The sequence below is a fragment of the Primulina tabacum genome, chromosome 8, assembly GCF_025594145.1.
Source record: "Primulina tabacum isolate GXHZ01 chromosome 8, ASM2559414v2, whole genome shotgun sequence".
NCBI classification, from domain to species: Eukaryota; Viridiplantae; Streptophyta; class Magnoliopsida; order Lamiales; family Gesneriaceae; genus Primulina; species Primulina tabacum.
In genome coordinates this window covers 38,734,590-38,752,994 of record NC_134557.1, presented here as the reverse complement: position 1 = coordinate 38,752,994, position 18,405 = coordinate 38,734,590, and positions in this window count along the sequence as shown.

The window sequence follows — 18,405 nt, the reverse complement described above, 5'->3', positions numbered from 1 at the left end:
ACCTTTACCATGACACAGAATGCAGAGCTGTATATTCGAGAGATAGTCCGACTGCATGGGATTCCAGTGTCCATTGTTTCTGACCGAGATCCGAGGTTCACATAATCTTTTTGGAGGATTCTACATGCAGTGATGGGGAACAAGTTGTTATTTAGTACAACATTCCATACTCAAACCGATGGTCAGTCTGAAAGAGTGATTCAAATTTTGGAAGATCTACTTTGAGCTTGTGTGATCGATTTCCAAGGAAGTTGGGAACCGAAGTTACCTCTAATGTAATTCACCTATAACAATAGCTAACAATCGTAAATAGAAATGGCTCCATAAGAGGCACTATATTGAAGGAAGTTTAGATCACTTATATTTGGTCCGGACTTGATCAAGCGAACGACGAAGCTAGTAGTCAAAATCCGAGATATGATGAAGACTGTACAAAGCCAACAAAAGGGCTACGCCGACAAGCGACGAAGAGAGCTAGAGTTTGCCGTAGGCGACCACATATTTGTAAAAATAACACCTATGAAGGGTGTTATGAGATTTGGCAAGAAATACAAATTTAGTCTGAGGTTCATAAGACCATTTGAAATTTTGGAGAAGATTGGAACATTAGCCTATAGAGTGGCGTTGCCATCAATGGTAGCTGGAGTACACAATGTGTTCCATATCTCGATGCTTCGAAAGTACATGTCGAACCTTTCACATGTACTAAATCATGAACCCCTGCAGTTGACTTCAAACATGTCATACGAGGAAATACCTATACAAATTCTGGATAGGCAAGAAAGAAGACTCTGAAATAAAGTTATTCAAAAGATCAAAGTCAACTGGCTAAATCATTCGGAGGAAGAAGCTACTTGGGAAACCGAGAGGGACATGAGGAGTCGCTACCCGAAGTTATTCGGTGAGTTTTAATTTCGAGAACAAAATTTATTTAAGGGAGGGAGGAATTGTAAGGTCCAAAATACGATAACGTAATCCAACTGCATGCAAATGTAGAGAAAATGGAAAATGACTAATTAAATGATTGTAATGGCATGAATTAAATAGGTTGTGCATGTTTACATGTTTAAAATACACTTTTCTACATGAATGCATAAAACTGTGTTTTAAAGCTTATTCAAGATGTGATTGAGGAACGGAGACCGGGGACTATATAGAGAAAATATTTTTATTAAAAAAATATTTTTAATTGTTTAATGCGTGGTGTATTTAAATGGAAATTTTGAATTTGAGGTGTTTTGAAGTGTTTTTATACGGCGAGTCGTATTTTCAACTATTGTTCAATTTTCGACTAAAATATGAAAATTTCAAGAACTCGGCTAATATTTTCACGAATTTCCCTGAACAAAATATTTTAAATATTCACTAATAAGCTTAATGGGTCTATTATACCATGTTAATGAGCCTAAACTTCCACACACGATATAATTAACAAATAAAAACCCCAAAACCCTACCCCAAAACCCTTAAACTCACGCACACCAGACACAACACACACAAGAATTCTCCTAGCAGCAATCAAGCACACACACGCACGTATTTTTGAAGGGAAGGTCACACTTTGAAGGGAAAAATTCAGCAAGGTACTCTATTCATCGACGTTCTCCGCATATCAACTTGTTTTTCGTACGTAAAATACGTAAATGTACGCCTTAATCTCCTTTTTCTTATCCATCACACCATATTATATGTTCTAAGTATGTTTGCAGGAAAAATATGTTTACCTTGTATTTATTTTCGTTTTTATGCCATGACATGTCAATAACTCAATTTTTTGTGGTCCAAAACCTATGATATTATTGCACAAAGGGGCTGACATGGTAGGGTAACTTGGAAGGACGATTTTACAGTGTTTTAGGGTCATATGTCATGGCTAAGGGCTGAACAAGGGCTAGGGAAGGGGTGAACGAAAATTACATGTTTTGTGAACTAGGGTTTCGGCTAAGAGGAAGCAAGGGTTGCGGCTCGACCAGGGCTTGGGCTGAACATTGTTAGGTGTGAGGAAGAGTCCTAGCATGGCTAGGATTCATGTGCGGCGGCTAGGGAAGAGTCCCTTAGAGATAGGACTCTTCCCATGCAACCCGAGGGCAGCTACTGTACGGAGGGAGTCACGGCTTGACCAGGGTGGTCTAGGCTAGGGCGAAGGGTGGTCCAATAAGGGTTAGGATGGTTTGGGCTTGGTGGTGGATCGAGTAGGAGTCCTAGGCGCTTAAGGGGGCAGCCGCGGCTCACGTGCAGGGCGCTGTGGCATGAGCTAGGAAATGGTTAAGTGAGTCAGGGCTGGTCAGTAGGGTCCCTAGGTGGTTTGGTCAAGGGACGGTTCGAGGTGGCTCCGATGTGGTTCGAGAAAAATGAGAGATGGCTCGGTAGAACAAGTTAGGTTTCGAAATTGTGAACTAAATGGAAAAGGTTTCGAACCATGGTCCATGGGGGTCGATTCATGGTTCACGGGTGTTGTTTAGTATAAAAAGTCTATCTTTAAAGTTTGGGAAGAAAATATTTAAGTTTGAATTAATTCGGGATTAAAACGCTTCACGAATTAATAATTAAGAAAATCAAAATCCTTGAGATTGCGTTAGATAAAAATATTAGAAGTCAAAAATTAAGCTTAAATAATTATTTGGGATACTCTCAAATTAATAAAAGTGAGGAAAAAGTCAAAACCAAGAAATTCTAAGTCCAAGGGTAAAACAATCATTTTACACCTGAAAAATGTGAGACGTCCTGTCAGTCCCCTGAATGCTGTAAATAAGGTTAAAACGTTTATTTCAAATGTTTATGGAATTTTTATGATGAAACGTTAATGCTAAATGATATGTTCCATGCCTGGTTTAAAAGAAAAATGATTTATATGTGCATGAATTTTTATAAGTGATGAAATATGAAAAGTTGAAGGAGGTGAAGTGATTGTGACTAATACGATGATTATGATTATACGAAAATATGTAAGGTCAATGCTCAGTTGACGGGTGAGAGTGTCGCTGATGTCCCCGTCGCCCAGTATTGTGGTTACACGTAGATGGATCCATCAACCTTCAGCTGATATGAAAGTCACAATTATCGATCTGAATTCAATAAAATAAAAACTTATACGTGTATGAGGAAAGAAAATATGATATGATATGCTGAAAAGAAATATGATATGATATAATATGAGGGAAGGAAAAATGTTTAAGTTTACGCATGCTCATGCAAAGCTATCTTAAGTTAAAGTATTTTCACTGTTGCATGTGGATTGCATATGTATTACTTGTTATCATGGTTGAGGTTTGCTGAGTCAATAGACTCACTAGATGTGATCGATGCAGGTGAGCATGATATTGATGTTAATGGATGATTTGATGGTTGAACTAGCTGGGCTGAAGATGCACATAACCTGAGGACAGTTGTTAGTTTTCTGCACTTATGTTTATGACTTATGCTAATGATTTAAGTTACTTTTAAGATTTTATTGTATTATGCTTTTGAGAGGTTTTGAGAGGATGTTAGAGCTAAGTTCATTTTTGAAACAATGATAAGTTAGATTGGTCGACGTTTTACGATTTTATGCTTTGAATTACTTTCTTTTAGATTTTCAAATAATAGTTGGTTGATTTATTTTTAAATGGTGCAAAAGTATTTTAAAATATATTTATATATGTGTATGGGTTCGGCCGAATAGAGGAATATAGAAAATAAAAAAAAATTTAGTACATTTTAAAAAAAAAACGAATAGTGGACGTTTCATATGGAAAAGTAACGTGCACGAAATTTTTTTGAGTAGTTTTTGAAAGGTGATTTTTGAGTTAGTTTTAATTTTTTCCAACTTTCCATATAAACATAAAGGAGGTATGAATTACGAAAAATGTTTAACCAAAAATAGTATAGTCGAGATATATCACCAATATGCATAAATAATTAAACAATAAATTTCACATTTTGTTTTGTTACCAGCCACCACCCGAATTCTCCATGCCACTTCAGGCTCATGAAATTTTACACATCAATATATTTTAAAAAAATCTTGGGCTCTTTAGGAATTATTAAGAATTAAAAACTTTTAAGGTATTTTTTGCACTTTAATGATTTATTTTAGGATCCACTTGCCAGAAAAATCAACAAATTAAACTGGAAAAACCTGGACTAGTTTTTTTGTAGCCAATAGATGGAGAAAAGTTCATTTGCTTTTGATAATTTGTTGAACCAGCACAGGAACAAAAACATTAAGGGACATTCGTAGGTTGTTTTCAAACAATTCTTGGCCTCGAAATGGCATAAACTTTGACCCTCGTTTATATTTAGTCGATTGAGTTTAGCGGATCTTGATAGTTTGTTCTGAAAAACTAATGTTGTCTGAATAATGATGGAGATAATGATTAATTCATGTCAGGTCAGGAATGATGATGACAAATCTGACCCACCTCGTAACAATTTCTAGATTATTTGAAGCGAGAATGAGGGCTAGGATGAAGATTTAATGTTCACGAAGTCGGGATGAGAATTTTTAGGTCAATTAGACATAATCAGATATGAGGACCTGATGATGACTTAATCACCGCGGAGATTAAATAAGGAATCTCCAATAAGAAAAAAAACCCAGAGAATGGAGCTGGAATGGGAAAGAAATCTCTGTCCCGGTGTCATCCCTAGTCTGAATGACAAAAAATTATCTCCATCAAAAGAGCAATCAAAGTATTATGTCTCTCATATGTAAAATATTTAAGTGACATTATTAGTGTTTGCTATAATTTTAAATATGTTTTTCTTAATTTAACTGAAAAATTAAATCCCTTTTTGTTGAGCATAAATAATTTAGAATAAAAATTGTAAGTATAATGAAGATATATTTTTTTGAAATCCTAATCTAGGGGGAGTGGGGAGGAATCGAACCTTGCCATTTTCATGGGGAGTACAATTTGAGATCATTGTAGTGATGCATGCATATACTTTTGTTTTTGTTCCATCAAGGCAAATGTATAGATATTTTCAAGATCTGTAGTGTTTTTCATAATATAATTTTATATATTTTTAGCCTTTGAATCGTGATATATGATATAAATTTACATTAAAATATAAGAGACTCACGTCATCTACTTCACATTGAGTATAGAGTTAGCCGTTGTTAAAGTAGAAAAATGATGGGATAATTTATAAATGGAGATAGTGTCAGAATTTTAAAAATAATCTTTCAACACATTTATAAACATGATAAATAATGTGTGGAAGCAAATCGGGTGTTACCTCCGGCCATTGAAATTTTTTAATTCTTTGTTTTTCCTCCGATTGATGCCTTCTAAGCACTTCACGCTATCTATAGATGGTATATATTTTTTTATGAGGTGCGTGCTTAGGGACCTCAATCACGGTATTTATAGGCATTTCTCATACCATCGATGAGTTTATCGGGAGCCGTATTGTCAAAAGAAGAGGCGCGTGCGCGTCTCAATTTTCTAAAATTGAGGCGGCGTATGCAAGTTTTGTCAAAAGATGTAGGCAATGGCCCGTCGCCATTTCCTACACGTTTTATCTTTTTCTGATATGCGTCACTTTTTATTACATTCTCTCACTTGACACATATATCTCATTTACTATAGGAGAAAATAAAATACATGAATCATGGCGCTAGGTCATCTAAAAACGATTATTATCTTACATGTATCACACTGTATTATATCTCTCAAATAACTTAATGAATAAACCCTATGTTTATTCGAGGTCCAATTTTATTGATATTTCTCGAATCAATGAATGTGTGCACAACAAATATGAGAAAATATCACATTATAATTTCATTAATTTGTTCTTACAATAAAATTACATAAAGGAACCAAGTCCCATTTTTTCTATATGATCCTTAAATTTCAAGGTGACATGTCTTTAGTCAAAGGATCTGCAATCATCAATTCAATGCTAATGTGTTCGATAAGTAACTTCTTATCTTTAACACGTTCTCTTATGGCTAAATACTTAATGTCAATGTGCTTGCTTCGACTATCACTTTTGTTAATTTTAGTCATAAAAACAGCAGCTGAATTGTCACAATATATTCTTAATGGCCTATATATAGAATCCATAATTCCAAGCCTCGAAATGAAATTCTTCAACCATACACCATGTGAGGTTGCCTCAAAACAAAATACGAACTCAGCTTCCATAGTGGAAGTAGAAGTCAATGTCTGCTTTGCACTCCTCAAAGATACAGCTCCACCAGCTAGCCTGAAAATATATACTGAAGTGGATTTTCGTGAATCAATGCAGCCAGCGTAGTCTGAATCAGAGTAACCAATTACTTCCAAATTCTCAGTTCGTCTGAACATAAGCATATAATATTTGGTCCATTGAAGGTACCTCATGACTTTCTTTGCAGCTTTCTAGTGATCTAAACCTGGATTACTCTGATATCTTCTCAACATCCCAACAATAAATGCAATGTGAGGTCTAGTGCAAACCTGAGCATACATTAAGCTTCCGACAACAGAAGAATAAGGAATGTTTTCCATTTGTTCTCGCTCTAGACCATTCTTTGGGCATTGGCTCAAATTGAATTTATCGCCTTTCACAACGGGAGCTATACTTGGTGAACAATATTTCATCCGATATCTCTCTAAAACTTTGTTGATATAGGTTTCTTGAGACAGACCTAGAAAACCTCTAATTCGGTCTCTATGTATCTTAATGCCAATGACATAAGATGCATCACCCATATCCTTCATATCAAAGTTTTTAGAGAGAAATTTCTTCATATAACGAACCCTTGTCATTGGTTGCAAGTAATATATATCATCCACATATAGAATAAGGAAACAAATCTTGCTCCCACTGACCTTCTGGTATATACATTGATCCATGAGGTTCTCAACAAGTCCGAATGAAGAGATAACATCATGAAATTTTAAATACCATTGACGGAAAGCTTGTTTCAATCCATATATAGATTTCTGAAGCTTACAAACCAATTGCTCACCATTACTAGAGAAGAATCCTTCAGGTTATTTCATATAAACCTCTTCCTCTAGTTCTCCGTTGAGAAAAGCTGTTTTCATATCCATTTGTTGTAAATCTAAGTCAAAATGTGCAACTAATGCTAGAATGATACGAAGAGAATCTTTCTTATATACAGGAGAAAAAGTCTCCTTGTAGTCGATTCCTTCATGCTGAGTGAATCCTTTAGCTACGAGTCTTGTTTTATATCTTTCAATGTTACCTAATGAGTCTTTCTTTGTTTTGAAGACCCATTTACATCCAATAGCTCTTACACCATCAGGAAACTGAACAAGATCCCAGACTCCATTAACTGCCATAGAATTTGTCTCTTCTTTCATAGCATTAAATCATAGTTTTGACTCATTACAACTCATGGCTTGTGAAAACTTTTCGGGATCATTTATGGCTCCGATATTAAAATCCGATTCTTGTAAATACACAATATAATCACTAGATATTGCTGATCTTCTTATTCTAGTAGATCTCCTAAGGTTGTTTGGTTGATCAACAATTTCTTGTTGTTCTTCATTAACAACTTGATCTACTGGATTTTCATCAGCGATTTGTGGAACTTCATTAACTGGTTGTCTAACACCCATTTGGCCTTAAAGGTTGTGAATAACGACCAATATGTCATTTGAATAAGAGGAATTGTGCAATAATGTGATCATTCTCAAAAACTATGTTATGATCACTCCCACTAATCAAGTCATTTTCAAGAAATTTTGCATTTCTTGATTCCACAATTCTAGTGTTGTGAGATGGACAATAAAATCTGTACCATTTGGATTTCTCGGCATACCCAATGAAATATCCACTTATAGTTCTTGGGTCCAGTTTCTTTTCATGTGGGTTGTAAACTCTTATTTCAGAAGGACAACCCCAAACGCGTATATGTTGCAAACTCGGTTTCCAACCTTTTAATAACTCAAATGGCGTATTTGGGACAACCTTAGTTGGAATTCGGTTTAATATATACACAACTGTCTTAAGAGCTCCAGTCCACAAGGATTTAGGAAGTTTTGAGCTACTAAACATGCTCCTTACCATGTACAATAATGTTCGGTTTCTCCTCTCAGCTATGCCATTCTGGTCAGGAGAACCAGGCATAGTATATTGGGAAACAATCCCATGTTCTTGGAGAAACTTTGCAAACGGACCAGGTGCCTGTTCATTCTCAGTGTATCTACCATAATATTCTCCACCTCTATCGGTTCTCACGATCTTAATTTGTTTATCACAATTCTTCCCCACTTAAGCCTCAAAAACCTTAAAGACTTCAAGTGCTTCGTTTTTATTATGAAGCATGTAGATATACATGTATAATGAATAATAATCAATGAAGGAAATGAAGTATTTCGGATTTTGCATGTCCATATCAGGACAACAAATCTCTGAATGTATGATTATTAATATTTATGTACTCTTCTTGACACCTTTTTTAGACTTATTGGTCTGCTTTTCCCTTAATGCAGTCCACACAAGTCTCAAAATCAGTAAAATCTAAAGTACTAAGTACTCCATCATTTATTAATCTTTTAATTCTCTCTATGGAGACGTGTCCCAATCTTCTGCGCCACAATATAGAGCAATCTTCATTTATAACACATTTTTTAATACCTCTCTGAACATGCATAGTGGTGATATTATTTTGTAAATAAATAGAGAAAATACCATCAATCATTGTACCATTTCCAACAATATTTGATTTAAAAATAAATTTATTGATTTATCCAAAAACTGAAATGAATAACCAAGGGTACAAGATTTGAAACCGAAATTAAATTCCTAGAAAAACTAGGAACATAAAATGTCTTTTCCAATTTTAAAATAAAACAACTATCCAATATAAGGCATCAAGTCTCAATAGCCTCCACATGCGAAAACATCTTGTTTCTTGAATAGATGTTCCGCTCATTTCCTTGAGGTTTCCTTAGGCTTTGCATACCCTGCAAGGTATTTGTAACATGGATTGTAGAACCAGAATCAATCCACCATGTGTTATAAATCATATCAATCATATTAGATTCATTACAGACAAATGAAATATGAATACCTTTCTTTTCAAGCCAATCCTGATATTTAATGCAATCCTTCTTCATGTGTCCCGTCTTTTTACAGAAGAAATACTTGGATTCTTTCTTGATGTCAGGTTGGGGTGGAATTATCCCTTTCCCTTTTCTCTTGACTTTGGCTTGCTTCTTATACTTTCTTTGTGTAGTCATAAATACATTATCACTTGTTTCCATTAACAACCATCCTTCCTCTTGAACACACATGATCATTAATTCATTGATTGACCATTTATCATTATGTGTGTTGTAGGAAATTTTAAAGGGTCCATATTATTGTGGAAGAGTGTATAAAATGTAGTGCACAAAAAAATTTTCAGATATTTCCACTTCAAGTGTCTTTAGTCGAGCTGCTATGTCCCGCATTTTCATTATGAACTCTCGCACACCTCTCACACTGGTGAGCCTTAATGAAGAAAATTCCATAATTAGGGTGCTGACAAGTGCCTCATCTGAAGACTGAAACTGTTCATCAATAGCCTTCGGTAATTCTTTGACATTATTATGCTAATCAACAGAATCACGCATACCAGCAGAGATTTTTGTCTTTATGAACATCACGTAGAGTCGATTAGATCGCTCCCATTTTTCATAAAGATCAACATCATCCGGAACGCTGTTTTCAGTACTAGCAGATGGTTCGTATTTCCGTATAGCATAATCAATATCCATCCACCCCAACTGAAGAAGAATTATTTCTTTTCATATTTTATAATTATCGTCCTTTAGTTCGGGAATGTCACATTTAATATCAGAAAAACTCACAGGTTGCATAACTGCACAAAATATCATATGCTTAAAATTTTGAAACAATATCATGTTTTACCAATGTAATTCATGTATTAAAAATCTAGCGACATAAAATTTGATTGTGGGTTAAAATTTTAATTTAATAAGATTTTTTTGTAACTTTATGATAAAACCATCAAAATGTATTTTCCTTAACCCTTGTGGGTAAATTAAAAAAAAATATAATTGGATATTTTAACCTAATTAGTTGTATAAATATAATAAAAATCCATGTGAGGTAAAATTTATTATGTTTATATAATTAATTACAATTGATGTTCATTATGTGATCCAAATCCACTTAATGCATAATTTTTCATAATTAATGATGCTGTGGTTATTCCTCAATTATTTAAAATTATACAGTTCACGGGACAAAATTTTGACTTTACTTTAATACCTTATATAATAATTATTTAGTAACATAATCAAAATTTTCCAAGAATGCTCTCAGGAAAGATAGGTAGTGCTAAGACCCTTTAAATACCTAACTCCTAGTCAGAACAACATTACTCAGGGAGACCAGTGGCAAGTCAAGGTAGTTTAAACCGATCTATGAATAACTTCCTCATATCATATTTTCTTACGTCACCTTATAATTATTATTCAACTTAATTATCCACATTTATATATGTGAATCTTTATAAGCCAAAATTTTTCATTAAATAATTTTATATTCACATTTTTACTTAATATAAACAAATACGTTCCCCATCAGTTTTTCTCTTCAATCAGAGTAGTGGTAAAATGAGAATCACATTTATGTGAAAATATGGGTTCCTCATAAGTTTTTCTTTTTTATTAGAGTAGTGATAAAGAGAGGATTATTTGTTCATTTATGAACATCTGAAATATTTTATTTTATAATATTATATTCACATCTTACTTGATATGTTCATTTCAAATTATAAACAATTTAATATAATTTAGTATGAACATAATGTGAATATTGATGTACTAATTATTTTTTAATAGTATTTGCATTTTAAATTTCAAGGATAATGCAAACATAATATTAAATTTGCATGTACACATCAAAGACTTATCCATAATATATCTAACATGCAAAAATAATTTCTAAACATGTATTAGAAATTACGTCGAACTTGGAATTATTTTAATATGTACAAATTATTTAATCAAATGTTATATGTATGCCGAATTATACATATAACTTAATAAGACATTAATTATTATTATTATTATTATTATTATTATTTTAAAAAAATAATAAACAAATAATGCATAATTGTATGGTCTCCTTTTCATTCAATGCATTGCATGCCATCTATTTATCTTCTGAATTCGATTGCAACATTAATTAATTATCAAATTCATCACATTTGACTGACATCATGCAATCAATATAGTTATTATTTTAATATTTTTTTAAAATATTAAAATATTATAAACTTTGCATGCATTTAATTCTTCTGGCGACTTCACGTGATATGTTGGATTCAAATTGAATGGTTCAAATACGAAGGCATCTGCATTATATCGATCGTCTTCAACCTCTCTGAAATAAATTTTCCTTTCGTCTTGAAAATTTCTTTTCTCAAATTTTTTTGAAAAATCAGAAAACTGAATATTGTTATCTTCAAGACTTCAAGGTGCAACCGAGAACAAAATTCTCAGGTAAGTTTCTTACTATTATTACGTCCGACTTCAAGCTTCATTTTTCTTACGCAAATTTTCAGAAGCAAAATTTTCCAAAACTTCATGATATCAGATTTTCAGAAATTGAAAACAAATAATTTCAAGGTAGATGTATCACTGCTCTGAGACCAAATGTCATAATTTTAAAAATTATGTTTCAACAAATAATTTCAAGGCAGATGTATCACTGCTCTGGTATGGCTTCTTCCCTGGCGGCCCCTGAAACGGTTTCTTAAACTGGGGTCTCTGATGCTACTGCTGCTGGAGTTGCGGTGGTGCCTGATAGGGCCTCTTGCCCTGCCTGTCCAACTCGATATCTCTCTGATCCTGCTCTGCCGCCAATGCTCTAGATACGGCGACTGCATAAGTAGTAGGACCAGCAACTCGAACATCACGGCGCAAGATCGGCCGCAATCCATCCATGAAATGCCTCAGCTTACTCTGGGCATCATTAGCTATCAGGGGTACAAAGTGACACCCCCTCTCAAACTTCCTCACGAATTCCGCCACGCTGCTATCCCCTTGACGCAACGTCATGAACTCTCTGGTTAGGCGAGAGCGTACTTCCTCAGTGAAGTACTTTGAGTAGAAAACCTCTTTGAATCCATTCCAAGGCAACACTTGCAGATTGACTGCCACTGACGCACTCTCCCACCATACTCTGGCGTCCCCTGTCAAAAGGAACGTGGCACACCTGACCCTGTCTGCAACAGTCAGTTCCATGAAATCGAAGATTACCTCGATGGACTTAATCCGTCCTTCAGCTACCATCGGGTCAGTGGTACCCGAAAACTCCTTCGGATTCATCTTCATGAATCTTTCATATACCGCCTCAGGTCGAGGCCTCGCCCCTGCATCAACTGCAGCCTGGTTCCCCGCAAACTGTGCGAAGAACTGAGTCATGTCTGCAAGAATCTGTGCCTGCATGTCTGGAGGTGGAGGAGGAGGAGCGTCTCTCCTCTCCTCTCGAGCCTCTCTATGCTCATCCCTTGCTTCACGGTCGATCCCACGTCTAGAAGGCATACTGTTCCAATAATTTACCCAACACGTAAACCCCACATGCATGAACATGATATAAAAAACATGAGATGCACGTACTTGAACTTTAAAATATGCACATGCTGAAATAAGAACTTAATGCTTACTACATAACATAAAATTGAAACCTTAAAACTTACAGACTCGAGGTGTGACTTCATGAGCTTCTTGCGACTGGCAATAGGCGTAACCCTTTACAAGAACACCACTCTGATACCAACTGTAACGTACCGTACTTTTACTACTTAAAATTTGCGGAAAAATTAAAATTTTCTTAAATAAACGTGAACATTCAAATTCGATGAAAGATATAAACCGTACGTCTCACAAGTTTTTGCAATCTAAAGATTTGAAATTTAAAGTTTGACAAAAGTATTGAATGTTTTCGTAAAACTTAAAACATGGTGGTCCTCGGGTTTAGACTCCCGCTCAGCCCAAGCCCGCTCCTTGGTCCCCACCTTCAGTCTCCTCATAAACATCCTCACCTGCATCGATCAAGTCTAGTGAGTTTAAAGACTCAACACGTATAAACTGGGAATAACGAATATTACCTAATAATACCACATGCAACTTAAAAATAGAATATACATACGTAAAACTTGAACTTGCATAACAAAACCTGAACACACGTACATACATACTTAGACGTGCCATAACGTGAAAACTTTCATAAACATGCTTGCATACTTGTACATACATAAACATACATGGACTTCATAATTTTGCGTAGAGGCATGTTTCAAAGCAAGTGACCCACAACATAAATCGCCTGATCAGACTAAACCACAGCACTGGGCTGACAGGGGTGAACCCACTGCCACATACATGAGATCCCCGTTCATGCTTTAACGGGTGAATTGGTCCCCGTTCATGCTTTAACGCTTTCCAATCCTGATCTAAACCAGTTCATGCTTTAACGGGGTGGGTTGGTCCCCGTTCATGATTTAACGCTTTCCAACCCCATACATAAATTGGTCACAAGACATTTAACATACTTCAAAAACTTGAAAAATAATTTTTTTGCACGTCAACATACTTACTTGGTGTTGAGGGATTCGTTGGACTTCGATTGGGGCCGCTGCTGCACATACTAACGTAATTACATGCACTTACATTTCATAGCTTAGATGTAGGTACTCGTGCTCACCACCGAAGTAATTAAATATTTTATGACATTCTAGATCTCTCGTGACTTGACCTCATTAAATCATCGTACTAACTCATGACATCGAACCCCGAACAATCTCTAAAATGATGTGTGAACCTTTTCCCAAAAAAAAGACATGCACTTACTATTAAAACTTGAAAAGAAGAAAGAACAAAATATTTGGACAGAAGGGGTGGCGCTCGGGCAGTAAAACTTTACCGCTCGGGCGCCAGGGTCCGCGCTCGGGCGGTAACAAATTTTCGCTCGAGCGCCGAGGTTCCTGGGAAGAACACTCGGACAGAAAGAATGGCGCTTGGGCGGCAAAAAGTTACCGCTCGGGCACCGAACAAACTGGACTCCGCGACTAATAAACTTATATTCTCCAATTTTGATTACACATACAGTGATCAACGCTTCGAGACCCATCCTAGGACACTATGATCCAAACTCGACTCCATAAAAATTTTCCAAACGTCAACGCACTCCAAACGAGCAACAAATCCGTAACCTCAACTTTTGACACCGAAATACTTCCTACGGCTTCTAGTGTATTCGAGTGCCTATCGACACTAAACGACATATCAAATAACTCATACTAAGCATACCTATACGCAGCAAGGATCACCCGTCGATTCCCAACGAAGCCTGCAACAATAAAATCTCGCGAACACATCACTACATAATTTTCTGAAAAACGTAGTTTGAGCAGTCCCACGAAAAACGTCATAACTCATTCAATTTTTATCCAAATATTTCGAATTTACTGTCAAATCGAAGGTATCAAAAGGTTCTGCAATTTTTTTGTTAAAAGTTTTCTCAGAATCACGACCGAAAAGTCACAGTTTTAAAAAAACATCAAAAACGAGTTTTAGATCTAAAAATTATTTCAAAACTGATCCAAACCATCTTCTGCTCAAACGACGAACGACATACATAAAGTTTTACGCATAAAAAAATAACACAACACATAATATGACGAGATCGATGCAGAAATAACAGAATATACGTGCCTTTGATATTTAAAATTACCGAACTGACGATATCGAAGCGGGAAGGAAGCGAGGCTTGATCCGGGACGATTGTGACACTAAAATCTTGCGACGAAATTAAAGAAAAGTTGCTGGAAAATTTTGGAGAAGGGGCGGCTGCTTCTCTCCCTAAGAACCCTAAGATTTCACCTCTCAAAAATATTAAAATCTGAAAATTGGATTGTGAAGTAATTGTGTGTGTGTTTGCACGTGAGTGTGGTGCGTGAGTTTTGGGTTGTGGGGAGGGGATTAAGGATGTTAATTAGGAAATTAAATTGCTTAAATAGTATTTAACAACTAATTAAAAATGCTAATCCACCTCTACTATAACAAAATCCATTAGTTTTAAAATAAGTGCACAAGTAATAAATCTTTAAAAGCTTTAAACTCATAAATTCACTAAATAAATAAATTAGGCTTTAAAATGTTGAAAGCTTATTAAATTAGTTAAAATGCCCCAACCTCAACTTAAAATAAAATACCACATTTTAAATTGCCAACATCGTCACCGGTCTTTTCCTCGATCCCGCATCGAATAATCGCCTGAAACATGAAACTCGAAAAATATTTTAACGTGCATCACATAGACATAATTAATTTAAAATATTGGATTTAAATAAATCATGCACTACTAAGACTCGTTTAAAATTAAATAAATGCTTTAATAATTAAATAAATGCATGTGTTATACGTGTACTGAATTCGGGCACTACAGAAAACTTTCGGGCGAGTCCATTTAAAATAGCTAAATAAATAAATTAAGAAAATATTAGCTGGTTTTTATATTATATTATTATATAAAATTCAGGAAGCACGATATCATTTGATTGTTGCATGTGCATGGTTTTGTGGAATATTGGCTGTTTTATTAATTTCACGTGAATCATGTTATAGATAAATTATTAGGAAATTAATTGTTTGAAGGACAAAATAATATCAAATACTATTTTTTTTCTTTAAAACTAAATATAATATTTGTTTTTCATTAGCATGCATCGAACGTGCATGATTTTAAAATGTTATTTTGTATATTGTGTTGCAGAGCAAACTAAGTAAAATAAAAAATTATATATATAGTTTCTTGAATAATATATATATAGGCGTTTGTTCATGTTAATATTTGACTTTTCATGTCAAATTGTATCGGGTTGTATAACGATAATATTTATTTAATTTTTTAATGATGTTGATTAATGATCATATGTAGCCGTAGATATTAATGAAAATCCAAAGTGTTGTATTGACATATTGATCGACCTTTATATATATTTAATTAGAATATAACAACCTTTAAAAATGACATGCCAATATATTTTTTTAAAAGAAAATGAAAATTCAACCGTGGTATTTAGTTTTATTTTGTATTAATTTTATTAAATGGGATTATCTCCCTACTAATTAAAACCAAAAATTGTAGAATAAGTAATTATATTTATATAAAAAAAATTCAGAGCAATAATTTTTTAACTGGATCATTGTTTATAATTGATAGTTTTTAATCAAGATTCCCACGCAATAAGCGTGATAAAGAAGCATGTGCACCCCTTGTCGCTGCCTCTAGAACCACCAACAGGGCAGCCATGCCATTTTCATGGTATTGATTTCGGACCGGCTCTGTTTCAAGCGTTAGTTCGTCAGGATCATCCGACGATTCGGATCATTTTACGGAACAAAATGGTTTCAGAGGACACATTGAGAACAGAATATTAAGCCCACTTTCTCGAAGCCCTGGTCGAGGATTGAGGCGTATTACAACCGCCACTTTGTCTATCCATGCTCGAATCAATGGGATTAATTTGGACTATTCAAATGGAAAACTGGAAGATGGAAGGAATGAATTTCATAAGTTGCCCCTTCCACCTGGTTCTTTAATTAGTCTCTCCTCATTATCGACCCCAAGAAGTCCCGGAACACCTGAAAGACCTGGTGGTATTTCTTCAAATTGTAGGAAAGGAAAGATTCTTGGAAGAAGCACATTTGGTCGTGTTTATCTCGGTTTTAATAGTGAGAACGGGCAAATGTGCGCTATTAAAGTAGTTAAAGTTGTCTTGGATGATCAATCTTGAAGGGAAAGCCTAAAGCAGCTGAACCAGGAAATAGCTTTGCTAAGTCATCTTTCGCACCCAAAAATTGTTCAATACCACGGAATTGCTCTGATACCACTTAATATGATCGGTTAATAACAGTTGAGAGTGTTTAGAAGGAGAGGTTGAATAAACACTACGCTTTTTGTTATTTTTGACGGATGAATCAGTCTTTAGCTTCACTGATCCTGAAATCTTGTTTGTCGATATATATAAATCAGTCAACTAATAATAGTGCGGAAATAGACTGAAATATAGATTAAATACTCATTGTAGAATATTGTGAAAACTGAATAAATAATCGACTAGAACACATGAATTTTATGGATGTTCGGGGTCTTCAAATGCTTCTACGTCACTCCTTCTATCTCGAGAATATGTTTTTCACTAAAAGCCTCTGATGTATACAACAGATTGTAATAATCTCTTTCAGTTGGACTTATACACTGTCAAACTGACACTCTTAGTTTTTCAAATTCCTTACAACAGAAAACTGATTTGCTCTTAACAAGTAGTCTAACTGCTACGAATTAATACAAAGAAAATAAGAGCGTAATTGTGCGATTTGTAGATTTAGAAAATTCTTGAAGAGAGTATCGCAACTGATCGATGATCGTCAATAGTGTGTTCAGTATGTTCACCAACCTTCTTCAACTAAGTTGATAAGCTATATATATAGTTTTAGATCCCAAGGGTCGTATTGAATGCATTTAATGACAAATATCCGTTGAATTGTTGTTTAGTTTAAGCTGTTGAATTTATCTGACAGTGGTACGAAATATCAGACTGTTCTGCTCTGTTACATCTATTCTGCTTGTGTACGAACTATCAGTCTGCCGGCTGATACTACAATTGATGTCGTGGCTAACTGATCAGAAGTCAATTGAATAGCGGATCGGTTCAGCTGGACATTTTCAGTTCAAACTAATGTTCTTTCAGTTTGGGATACTTTAGTTGATGAAGATTCTTCCAGTTCAACTAATCAAGGTCTTTAGTTTTAAATATCGATTCGTTAACTGAAATTTTACAACATTGGATTTAAATCTTTTCAGTTACGATTTGTCTGATCCGTTTGGCTCTTCAATTCAATTGCGAATATATTTGTAAAACTCTGAAATTTCTAATATTCTAACAAAGGATAGCAAGATACAATGAAAAATTCGAGGTGTTCGAAAAAAGAACGGCCCTACATTGAAAATATATAATGTCTGTGAGACAAACATGTTAGTCCAAGTGTTTGAATGTTTGTGATTATTTTTTGAAATTTGAAAAGTTAGAGAATGACTGCTGGGAGTTCAAATTTATCCGCGTGAAATTAAATACATAATAAAAGGTGGATAATAACTGAATATTCATTAAAATATTTAAAGAAACTTTATAATATTTAAAACATCAAACCATTCAAAATATTGATATTATTTATGAGAGAGATAAATAGTCATGGTTTGGTCAAACCTTCCTTGAACTCTAGCTGGAGCAGCTTAAGTTATGGTGCAATCTCCTTTGCACAAAATCGAGACGTAGCATCTCGAGTTTTGTACCAATTTAATAAATTAATTCACCAGCTCGACTTTTATTTCCTCCAAACTTATGCATTTAATTTAAATTTATTAAGCCGAGAATAT